At 38.8% G+C, this 12,260-nt stretch overlaps 2 protein-coding genes across 7 annotated transcripts in view; one reads left to right on the top strand and one right to left on the bottom strand.

The window, feature by feature from the left end:
- The window catches only part of C5H7orf50 (chromosome 5 C7orf50 homolog), a 135,772-nt gene that overhangs the window by 49,114 nt on the left and 74,398 nt on the right, over window positions 1–12,260 (bottom strand). The gene's annotated exons all lie outside the window — the stretch shown is intronic.
- Window positions 1–12,260, top strand: part of GPR146 (G protein-coupled receptor 146) — a 57,085-nt gene that overhangs the window by 12,518 nt on the left and 32,307 nt on the right. The gene's annotated exons all lie outside the window — the stretch shown is intronic.

Genomic DNA, 12,260 nt, shown 5'->3' on the forward strand with positions numbered 1-12,260 from the left:
TGTTCAGGTACAAAATGTCTAATTCTTCAAACATTAGGTTAATTTGTTTTCTAAACCTAAACCAATATTTGATCGGTTGGACAAATATTTGAAATGCATCTGGCTAGTTACCTATTTAGAAAGAGAACAAATTTATTTAAAAGGACTTTTTCCCCTTCAGTCACCACAGAACAAAAGTTAGATTGAGCTCACAAGATTTTAAGACATTTTTTAATCTGGTCTCAAATTAGACCCCTCCTAACAGATTATTGCTGTAAGGACACTAGTGGTACATAGGAAATGCTTTAGGAACAGGAGTGCTTTAACAGGAAAGAACAGGTACTCTCTAAGAACTGATAAGGCAAAACACTCTTTTATCTATTATTTAAATAATAACAGAGCTAGTTAAGGTGTAGTTTTATCTTTAATGTAGGTACTAGGTTTTACCTTTGAATTAGGTATTAAGTATGAGCTGTCTTTCGTGATTATTTCTGCTGTAAAAGTAACATCTGGAAGAACCATGATGTCTTCCAGTCATGTCCACAAGTAAGGTCTGTCCTTTTGTTTAAAAGAAATATTCAGCCTCTATTCTCCTTCTAATTCCCTCCAAGCACATCTATGATATTCTTAAACACGTTTCAGGTTGTCTCCACCTGTGCAGATGATCTCTTTCCCCTCATGTCAGGGCAAAGATCAGTATCCAAAGAACAAAAAATTAAATTTGGTCTCAGCCCAAGCCTTGAGATAGAATTTTACATTGCAACAAGATTTCATTAGAAACAGTCTTGATAATAATCATATGAAGGTGAGACATGGTGTGGGGGCACCTGAGCAAGCAAGGGGCATGCAGAAATCTGGATCCTGTCCCCACTCCTGGTCCACCAGTGCTGGCTGCAGGCGAGGTGGCTTTCTCCAGCTAGGCGTGGAAAGCCTCCCAGAGCAGAGAGATTCCACACCCTCCTCAGGCAGCGTGCTCTGGTGCTTAATTACAGTGAAAAATGTTTCCCTCATATTCAGCTATAATGCCCTGTTTCACTTCATGACCCTTTCTCACCTTTTCCCACTGTGCGCCTCAGCAAGGAGCTTGGCTCCAGCTTCTTGGTGACCTCCTCCTAGGGAGGGGATTTGGCCCAAGTAGAAAAGGAATTTTACATCAGTATTATGCTACTATTCTACTAGAAAATTTTTATCCATAATATTTAAATAAATATCCTTTTGAATAATACAGTACTCAAATATTTTAAGCACAGATCTAGAATATTTCCACAAAAAAAAAAATAAAGATGCAGTTAATAACATGCAGCTCAGGTACTCCCAAAGCTTTAATAAAGTGCAGGTAGATGCTACTGCTTGCCAAATTTTGAACCAGAGAACACCTATTCTTACTGCAGTGGAATACACCACTATACCATTCAGGTGAAAAGAATAAGCATTTGACATTAGAAACATTTATATTAAAATTTACACAAAATTTCTGATAGGCTGCAAAAGACAAAGTGTAAAGAAGTGAAAAGCATAACCATCTCAAGGTTTATCTTTGGTTTAAAACTGGAAGTATGAGAAAGAGTTGAAAAGAGTTGTTACTTGCAAATGAATAATTAACCTGGAAAGCTGGCTAAACTGTGCAGCCTATAAATTTACTAGAAATAAAAGCAGAAAAATAATTTTCTGATACAGTTCCTCTTACAAGCAATTACCAAGTTTTTTCAAGCATTTTGATCTACTCAAAGAGTAGATCTACTGCCAAACTTTTTGTATATCTTTTCTTTTAAATAAAAAAGTGCTTTAAACCCCACATTGAGAGGTGTCAGAAACATAACCCATATAAAAGAGCACACAGACCTCTAAAAGGCTTCTGAAATCCTTCACCCGTAATAAAAGCCTTAAAACTTTCATTACTTGCTTTTTAGCTTTTTAGAATAAGGATTTTATTTGAATTTCAACCGAATTAGGCTTAATGCTCCTGGTACTGTAACAATTTCAAATAATAATTTTCATCATTCTGTCCAAAAACTTAAATTGTCTGTCTTCCTTACAAAATTACGTGGTTACAATAGGACACTAACTGTAGATTCTCTGAAATACTTCAGAAGTTTCACTGAAGGAATGCCGTTTGTGAATTCTGCTTTAGCATATGTTCAGTATATATAGTTATTTAAGTGCTGTACAATAAACAATACAGCAACATAAGCTTTCAACACATTTGGAAGTGAAGTCATAAAAACTGTCTTGTTTTGGCCAAAGTGCAAAAATTTACACCCAACAAATGCTGCAAATAGGAAGCCGCAAAATCCACTACAAAGATAGAAAATTTTGTAGCATTTTTGTGGCTCTTTCCCCAGACCGATAATCGGAATCAAAAAAACTAGACCACAAAATACCTAAATTGCTTGGTTAGCAGGGCCTTTTGTTGCTGTCCCTCCATCTCACATGCTTATCTGCACATGACAGCCAACAGCACGAGGAATAAGCCACAGTAGCACTTCTGTACCTTCATTAACACAGAATCCAGAATACAAAGGGCTCCGTAATAAGTGGAAAGTGGATTTATGGTATCGGTACAGGCAATACATTTTAAGAGCTGTAGTGGCTCCACAGTAATTAATAACTTCTTGGGATAATTGTTCACAGAGTATTTGGCTTGTGGTGACTCACACTTGCAGAAATGAGTAATTATAAACTATTATAATAAGAATAAGATGGCTTTGCCAGAACAAGGTTGGACATAGCATCATCCTTCAGGAAGAAATGGTGGGTGAAGGTATAAGCTGCATTCCCACCAGTTCTTCTGTAAACTCTTAGGTGGAGACACCTCTGAGAAAACTGCAAATATCCTTTCAACGCTCATGGGGACACTGTGGTCTGCATACAGGTTTGTTCTGCAGCTGGTTGGCTGTTTCATGCCCATGTCCAGCAGGACAGGTACCACCAAGGGTGGGAAGACCTCCAGCATTAGTGCCAGGAACACTGCTCCTGGTACATGGTGTAGCACAGGGCTTGTGTCTGTCACTAAGAGCAGTACTGTTCAGTGTTGGCAGCGCTGAGTATCATCGTACTGGCCAGTTTGATGCTAGCATTTTGTATGATGCCTGGATCATTCGAGAAGCTTTTAGTATGAGATGTCAGCTGGATCGCTGGCTTAGGCTTTCCATTTTTGTCTACTGAAGGAGAGATTTCTCTCCGGTCACTCAAGACCAGTGCTCCCTCCTTCTCAGCTTTTGAGTGAAGTGAATTGAGGAGGGGGAAGGAATAAAAACACATGATGATAATTCAGTTTTGAATGCTCATACAGCTCACATGGTTGACATAAAATCACTCACAATTGTGAGTAATTAAAAACTGTAACTCAACAGATAAAAAGTGTTTGCAGGCAAAACCACAATCGGATCCTCCCTTGCAGTTTGTAAAACTGTCTAGTAAGGTCTGAAATTCTATATTTGCTCATATTATATCTGAAGGCATCTCAGTTCAAATGGTTTCCTGATTAAAGATAACATGGGACCAGAAAGAAATGAGTCTATCCAGAGCTGTAGAATCATTGCATGTTCAGCACTGAATCACTACAGAACCCTTTGACAGGAACAGTACTGAAACACTATGTATAACACAGATACCAAAACTAAACTTGCTGTGCTGTGCCTAAAAACTGTAACAAAAGAACTCATATGCTCTACAAAGAGGATCTCTCAAGGGCACTTTTACCCTGGGAGCCAGCTTATCAAATACTGTTCCAGTCTGGAAGTTCAGAAAGGAAAGCACACATTAGCATTTTTGTACCTTTAAGAAAGAAGGGGAAAACAAAATCTTTAAATACAACTCTCTCAGCACCAGATCCTTTATACCAAGTCACCATAAACCCGTATATTCCTGGTTACTGAAACAACGGTGGGTTAATATAGCAGGAGGAAATGCACCAAGGAAGTAATTTTATCTGTAATGTTCTTACAATGTGGGTGACAATGTAATAACTTGAATTTTTTCATTTTCAATATTATTTCTGAAATAGTTTCTTCCTTCTGCTCTGATTTACAGTATAAAATCCCCAAAATTATAAAAATACATTTCCATTTTTGTCTTTTTGGCTTTGCTGTACTTTTTTATAACTTTATCAGGCCTTAAATCCTAGGAATGCCCTTGCTCTGTCTGAAAGAGGAAAACTGAAATGCTGCTATAGGCAGATGCAAAAAGAACATTTAGTATCCAATTCTTTCAGCTGCAAAATCAAATGCACCCAATGGAACACAAAAAAGAATCAACATCAGGCATTCATTTCAAACACACTACACAAGCGATCAAAGAAAAATGGGAAGAAATCTAAAGCAAAGCTACTTGCATAACAGACTGCGTAAACCATTGAGTCTTTTGAGTGGGATAAGTATGTTTCAGACTGTGCCACTAATGTGACATTTTAATGGTGTGAGAACTATAAACAAAACTTCTTAAAGAGAGACAATAAACTATTAAGTCTGTTATACCATTTAAAGGACCAAATAAACAAACATACAACTTTTCCTGCCAAAAGTGGACATCACATGAATCCTGGTGATGGAAGCTACAGAGTTGAGAATGTTGGCACTTCTTCTGGACAATGAAACAAAACCACAGAAACCAGCAGGAGAAGCAGCCAAGTTTAGCCACCGTATTCAGGCATCACGATCCTATAAATACACATGCAGCATCTAAACAAGGCTACAATTGCCTTGTAAGAAAATGATCAGTTGTACTACACTAATAATATACTCTGAAATACTGAGGAATCACAATCAGTTTTCATGTAATAATAATAGAATGTTATTCCACACTTCAGTAATAACATTCTGCTGTAAATGTGCAGCAGACGTGTGCAGCAAAGGATCGGTAATTCAGATCCAGAGAATTATGCAGCATCTAGTCCAATCCAGTTACCAGTGAGGGCACAGGAGGAGGACACAGGAGGAGACATACTGAACTACAAGGCTTACGCTGATAAAGGAGCTGGCTGGAACTACTCTTTGTGTGAGCTCATTACTGTGAGCAGGATGCTATCACAGAAGTGCTTAAAATGAAAGCCGACAACATAGATTCCTGTTATTTTGCTTGACTCGGAAAAAAATCATTTACACTGAAAGCTTGCTCTTCATTCATATCACAAAGAGTGCAATGTAAAATATGTTATCGTAAGAAAAGCATGTCACAGGAAAAACCTCTTGATTTCATTTAATTTAAAAAGAGACAGAACTGGGTCGATTTGATATACCATCATGACTCTGCTTTGTTTATCAACAAATACCATGTACTACTGCCCATAATTCAATTTTAGCAGTATATTATCTAGCAGTTTTATAATCAGGATCATTTTTACTACTGGCAATGATATAAACTTGGACAAGGATAAAATTCAACATTATCAAATGGGAGGCATCAGGGTTATGATTTCTACGCACAAGTGGTAATTGGATTGGAAGGCAAAGTTCAAGAAAACAGTAATACTCTTGTGTATTAACAGAAGGCCTGTTCTGCTCTGTAGTGCACTACCCAAGGCCATTTCCTTCCTTAATATTAAAATTCTAATCAGCCTTCATTTCATCTACAGAAATTTATGACCTAGTCCAAGTTCTGTATATAGCTTCAGAAACAAACAGACTTGGAATATGAGACCCAGCATGTTATAAATTCTTAATTCAACTATAAAAAACTGTACATGCACAAGCGGAGAATGTTTAAAACATGCCGAGTTCCACACTGTGCAACACAGTGGAATTACTGCTACAAGCACTACAAACGTCTTAGCCTCTAAATGCATCTGTACTAATTACAGATTTGATGTTAAGATACTGGACACACTCTAGATGAAATGAAAATGAAGAACTATAACCACAAAAAATTATTTACAAATTTGTCTTAAGCAGTGCTTTCCAAACTGTGGGGCACCCGTTATGAGCAATATGCCTGTTTTTCCTAAGTGGCTTGTAAGCACTGCCAGAAAACCTGAGCATGTTCGCCTAAGCGCTGCTGCTGTTACAGTTGGTGCCTTTGGCAGGACCTGTGTTTGAGGGCTTGCAGAATACTCAAAAATAAGCTGTTTCTTCTAAATAGAGAATTTTAGTTAGCTCACTCAAATCCTTACCTGGTGGGGTATTTTTTTTTGCTCCTAAAGAGACACTTACCTCTGATTTGAATATCATATCTCAAAATTAAGCCAACAGCAAAGAAAAGGAAAAGGAAGTCTGGAAAACGGAACAAAAGCGTGAATACTCTGCAAGGTAAATCAGGGAAATGCCTAGAAGGGCAGAATTATAAATCTAAATGCTTAAGTCTCTAAACAAAATACTAAAACACCAAGCTCAAGCTTCAAACGGTAGTAACAAACCCTGAAGACCACAAGTCTGAAGGTATGCGTCTAGTCTTCATGCCTCCATATAGCTGGAGAGTAGGTACCTGTGTCAAAACAAGTGGGTGGGCCGCTGAGAACTGTGATGTAGCAATATCAACCACACCACTTCCTTCTTTTCTGTCCTAACAACAGGTTCAACCCACCTCCAGCTCCCCCATTCATGAGCACTACAGCGCTCACCATCCTTCTGCCTCTCTCCTACAATCCTCACCTCTAATAATGCTGATTAGTAATGCAAGATTTGCATACAAAGGCAGCTCTCTTCGGTTGCTATTTGTCCCAGTAGCAGGTTAGCTGAGAAATAACCACATACCAGGCACATCCCAGAAAGGGAGGCAATACAGACATCCCAGCTGCAGCTTGTCAGGAGATGGTCATGTTCAGATGGGCCAGCTGCTTGGCAAGAAAACGCCCATGTTGAAATCAGCTAGCAAGCCAGGAGGCACACACATACCCTTTTGGGGCGCTGCTTGGCCAGCAACGGTGCCGCTGAGCCCAACAGCACCCGCTGTCTCAGCTGCTAGGAGTTAGAGAAAGCACTCTTCCAGCTGTCAGCACTGCAGGTCTGACATAATAGAAATGTGTGAAACCTAAGTTTGTGTGCATGTGTATGCATGTGAAAATAAATAAAGGCAGATCAGCCTACAAGTTTGGGACATTGCACAAAACAAAATGGGATGGACTAAATCTTACGGCGCATAAATAATTTTCAGCAACCACTATCAAAAAAGAAGGGATGGTGAAGTACAAGAAACTACTCCAGCTGGCCATGTAACCACTGCTAAGGAATTCACCTAACGTCCCTGGGCCACAGCACTGCCTTCAGACACCAAAAACTTAAAAAGCTTTTAAATCCAGAATAGCTCCACTGTCTCACACCAGACTCTGTATACTGCAGTACCATGGGAAAGAGGGGAAATACGAGGAAGAAAAACTTCACTCAATCCATGCAGTTCAGCAGCAAGCAGAGTTGCCTAAATCTGTCAAGTAAAATGGCATCTTAATTGTAAAGTCATTTTCAGTATTTGAATGCAATTGGATGCAATATTCCTTTTCCAATCCATCAGATACACCTGAAAATTAGAAGCAACTCTGCAGACGCCCTAAGACTGATCCGCCTGCATGTTATCGGAACAAAAATCTTGACTGGCCAAACTTAGCATCCCGTACATGCTGTACTAGCAGGTGCTGCTGGAGCTACTTGTATTTCAGATTGCAGAAGCATTTCACTGATTGACCAACAGCTCTAAACTATATTTGGGAAAGCATCCCAGAGCTCTCAAACCTTCTGTTTAGTGTCTCTCAGCATTTATGAATAAATAAATAAGAAAATTCAGAAAATACCACTACAAACCAGCAATTGTAAAAAGTGAAAGAATATAATTATGTTTACAAGTTTAGTTGTAAAAGATTTCTACAAATTAGAGCCTGTAAATACATCTTATTTTATATAATAACAAAATCCTCACAGGACATACTGGCAATTTAGACAGACCTTCAGTGACAGGGTACACATGCAGACCCTATTGGTGATTTTCCACTTTTTCTGCTGTGTCTCAATTCTTTTAATAAAAGGTAGGGTTTGCAGGTTGCGGGGTTTTGTGTTTGGTTTTTAAACAGGCTACAGCTATGGTAGAGACTGTTCTTCCATGTTTTTATTAATTTTACATTTTTAAAGCATGCTACCAAATGTCTTCAGAAAGAATGTGACACACCATTTATTCTGCCTGCTTATTCTGGACTCAGTTACTCTTACAGAAATAATTAAAACAGCAGGAAATAATGCCCTGCTCAAACTGATAGACACAAATTGCAAAGGGAGACAAAATGCCAAAAAGAACAGGGAGCTGAGAGGAGCTGACACACACTGTACATATGAACCTAGAACTGAAGTTTATTGCCATATTAAAGTTGTCTGTCAGAAACATGAAGATTTCTGTAACACAACAAGTTACGTGCAAAGGCACTGAACTCTGACACACTGTGGAGAGCAGACGTACAGGGCTACAACGGAGTAGCAAAGGCAGCAAGTATCTGCCACTTAGAAATAACAAGTGACTACAAACATAGCATTTGTGCAGGTCTGTGGGTTTTTTTATCTAGCATAAAAATATTAACTGAGAAGCGTATCAAATTAGGCTTCTCAGCCTTAACATTTTCTGGCGATTTGAACATGGCCAGAGAATAAGATAAGCATCTTTATAAATCCAGTTCGCTTCACTTTAAATCCAAAAGATTGTGTCTAAGCTGCACAAGAACAGGAGCCTACATAAAATCAAATTTTGTATACAAAACCAACCCAGTTCTGCTCATCATCCTCTATTGGGAATCCTGTCTGCAGCAAGTGTTTTGTGAGCTCATTGTCCTTCACCAAAATACTGTACAACCTGCAATTGTTTTTGTAATATTTTTTTTTTTTTTTTTTTTTTTTTTTTTTTGCATCAGGGCACTTATCTTAGGGACAATATATAATTTCTTGTTTAAAAAAAGTTTTTTGTCTTAAGTTTACAGTAATGAAGTATTTTCATCAGCACTGATGAGTTAGAGATTACTTCAGCTTTTTTTGCAGGTTTTAAGAGTTTTTTTAAATCAGGCTGGTAAGTATTCCCCATTTACCAGTGCAGATCAGCTTAATTGCTTAGCAGCTAAAACTTGGAGCGAACAACGGTATTTTCAAAACAAATACATCAAGTTAAAGCAAGGGCAGTTGTGGTTCATCTGAATCATATGGCTCCAGATCTCAAATCTAAGCTAAGGAAATAGAGGTTATGACATCCTGCAGCTGGGACAAGTAGTGTTCATAAAGCAACGTTAAATCAAGGCCACTTGGCCAGTTCAGGCAGTTGCTTGCGTGGAAGTGAAAGATCCCATGAGAGCATTAAAAAAAAAAAGAAAGGTTTTGGTGTCCTAGCCAAACCCCCCTTCCTTCACTTAATGCTACCAGAGACTAAGTTTCATCAGAGCAAACGACTGTGGAAGGTTGCTGCCAAGGAATTGCTACTGATTTATTTACATCCAGTCACAGAGAACAGGAATTAAAACACTTTGCAAAACAGACTGGCAAGTTAATTACAAAAGGTCTTCCCATGCTATGCAAATACCAAGTGAGTGAGCCTGCCGCTTGGTAGGTTAGTTTCCAGAAAGATCAATTTGGTGATCACCATCAGGCTAATACACAAACGCTAATATCAACACAAAGGAAGTCACAGTAGCTGGGAGAAGTAGCTGGGAGCTTTAGCAAGGCAGCAATATGCATAGTGGGAGCAGGAGCATAGGCAGATAAAAGTTTTCATTCAGTCTGAGAATCTCAGGACAAAGTTATTTTCCAGTCTCCCATTCAGAAGCATTTTAAGATCTATTTATTGATACAGAAAGCATTGATAAAACACCCGAGAATTTACATTTTCATTTACAGCAGATGAAAAAAGTTTTCTAAATTTTTTGAGACAATACTGGTGGCTGAAGTAGAGGGACCATTCACTGCCTCCCTGAATACAGGAATAACTGCGCCTGTAGCGCTTTTTTTTGCCTTTTTTTTTTATTTTTTTAAAGCGGGGAGGAAGCATGAAACAGTAGTACTGGTTGGAGAGTTCCATGACACTGGATGCCAATGTCATGCTGTGTAAACATGTGGACCCATTAGACAATTGTTGGAAGCAGAGAATTCTAAATTTGATCTAGTGATAGGACTCATGCTGTTTGGGAAAAAAAAAAACAAAACATGGCGCTGCAAAACCACACAAGGGAAATGTTTCAGACCTGCTTAAAAAAAAAAAGAAAAAAGAAAAAAATACTATGTGAACAATGATGTATTAGATGGCCTGCAGATCTCAGCCTCTGGAGAGTCCTGACAGACAGAAAAAAAGACCAGAACTCTTGGCTCACAAACTGTTAAATAAGTTTATAACACGTATTTCAACCTGAAACGTTAAAAACTTTTTCATAGAGAAAAATTTATATTCACACGCAGAACACAAAATATTTTCCTTGCTAAAAGACAGTCTGCAACAATGATTTGTATCTTCTTCCACATTTCTAGTGCATATTACTGCCTGAACTAATGAATTCATTTTAGTGAAGCCTGCGCTCTACGGTATCCCCAGTGATGCTGGACCAGGGAAGGGAGTGGTAGTTAACTGCCTGCCTTTGGTTTGTGCTGGCAGTGCAACACTTTTTGCTTTATAGTACTTAATGGTCTAAAACACATGTTGAAATTAACTCCTTCATTAGCTATGCAGCTGCTCCTTATCTCTCTCATTTGTCTTCATTATAGCACTGCAAAATTTTATGCTGTGATTCAGAATTATATATGATTACTACGATACATGATTTATATTTGTTAGAATATAAAATACAGGCCTCATGAATAAAATCATACATTACATATGACACTTGAAAATGTACTCTATTCTTTAAGCTATCTAGAAATACTATGCTAATTCTGTCCACACTACAACTTCATTTCAAACTGATTAACAAGCTTTTTATTCCACTCAAGTTGCTTACATTAAAAGACAAAAAACAGTGTGTTCAGCTCCCAGCAAAACTGCAAACCCACTTTAAGGCTGTCACTACAAAACTTGTTACTCATGTCCACAGGCTTATAGATGTGAAGAGCAGTGTGTATAGCTCAGCATCTCAGTTATGATTCATGGTGTGATTTAATCATTCCTGAAACTCTGTGTACTACATGAAAGAAATTGTACTTCAACAGCAATGATCAGAAAGCAGAAGATAACGCAGAGAGCTAACCCCAAGAGCTGTTGAGTCACAAAGGAGGGAGGCAACGAGGTACACGTTACCTTTGTGAATCCAGAGTAGGTCAGCAGTAGCAAAGCTTCTCTTTGGTGACTGCTGAGTGACCACTGTGGACAGAACCTTTCTCCAGCCCACCCCTAAGAGCTCCATGAGCACGACAGCAGTCCTTGGAATGCAGATCTCAGTATTGCACCTTGCCATGCATATCAATAAGTTTGTGCAACTTAGCCAGCTGAATTCAACAGCAATTCGCATGTCTAATTCTAGTCATATTCATACATGTACGGATACGAGGCCACAGGCCACAACTAAGGCACTGAAGGACTGCATTTGTGAGAAGCCATCTGCCATGGCCTATCCCCACGTGGTTGGAGCTCCTGGAGCTCCAGAACCTGTTACAGCTGCTTCACAGGTGGGACTTCAGCAGTAAGAGGTATCACCCCGGTCTCTTCACATCCACTCATTTAACTACTTAAATCCTCCTTCCCACCTAACACACACAGAGGAAACGAGCTTTCCACATCCATTTTCTGCTCTAACACACAGAGCAGCTGTCTTACTAGGTCCTTGAACACAAATTTGTATGAAAGTATAAATGGAAGATCGGCTGATCTTGAGAAGAGAGGCCGGCCAGCCACTGCGACCAAACAGCCAGCCACTACAGCTTAGTTTTAAGACCACTAGAGTTGGTCTTAGGTGATTTCCATGCATGACATCGCAAATACACATTAGCCATGGAAATCCTTTTCTCTTAAGATCAAGACCACATAATAACAACAGTTTGTGCTTCTATTTACTATTCTTCATCAAATTATGAAACTAAAATTGCAAGCAAAATACTGGTTGCACTGTTTGTTTTTCTTGGGTCCTTAAACACCAGCCACAGTATGTGAAACAGAGGGCAAAGAGAGGCTGAGTGGAGCAGGGGAGCTGGGTAGCTCTAACAGTAACACCAAGTAGTAAAGACCAGAGCCAGTGCTAATAGTAGAGAAAATAAGGAAAAAAAATCTCCACCAGAAAGAGATCAGATCTTTTACAGACCATTATTGCACTTCTCAATAAAGCTTTAATACAAAAAGAATGAAGTGGCACAGGCTGCTACCTTAAACCATTTTTTCCCAAATTAAGTATTCTGCTTACCTCAAAATTC

The sequence above is a fragment of the Falco peregrinus genome, chromosome 5, assembly GCF_023634155.1.
Source record: "Falco peregrinus isolate bFalPer1 chromosome 5, bFalPer1.pri, whole genome shotgun sequence".
NCBI classification, from domain to species: domain Eukaryota; kingdom Metazoa; phylum Chordata; class Aves; order Falconiformes; family Falconidae; genus Falco; species Falco peregrinus.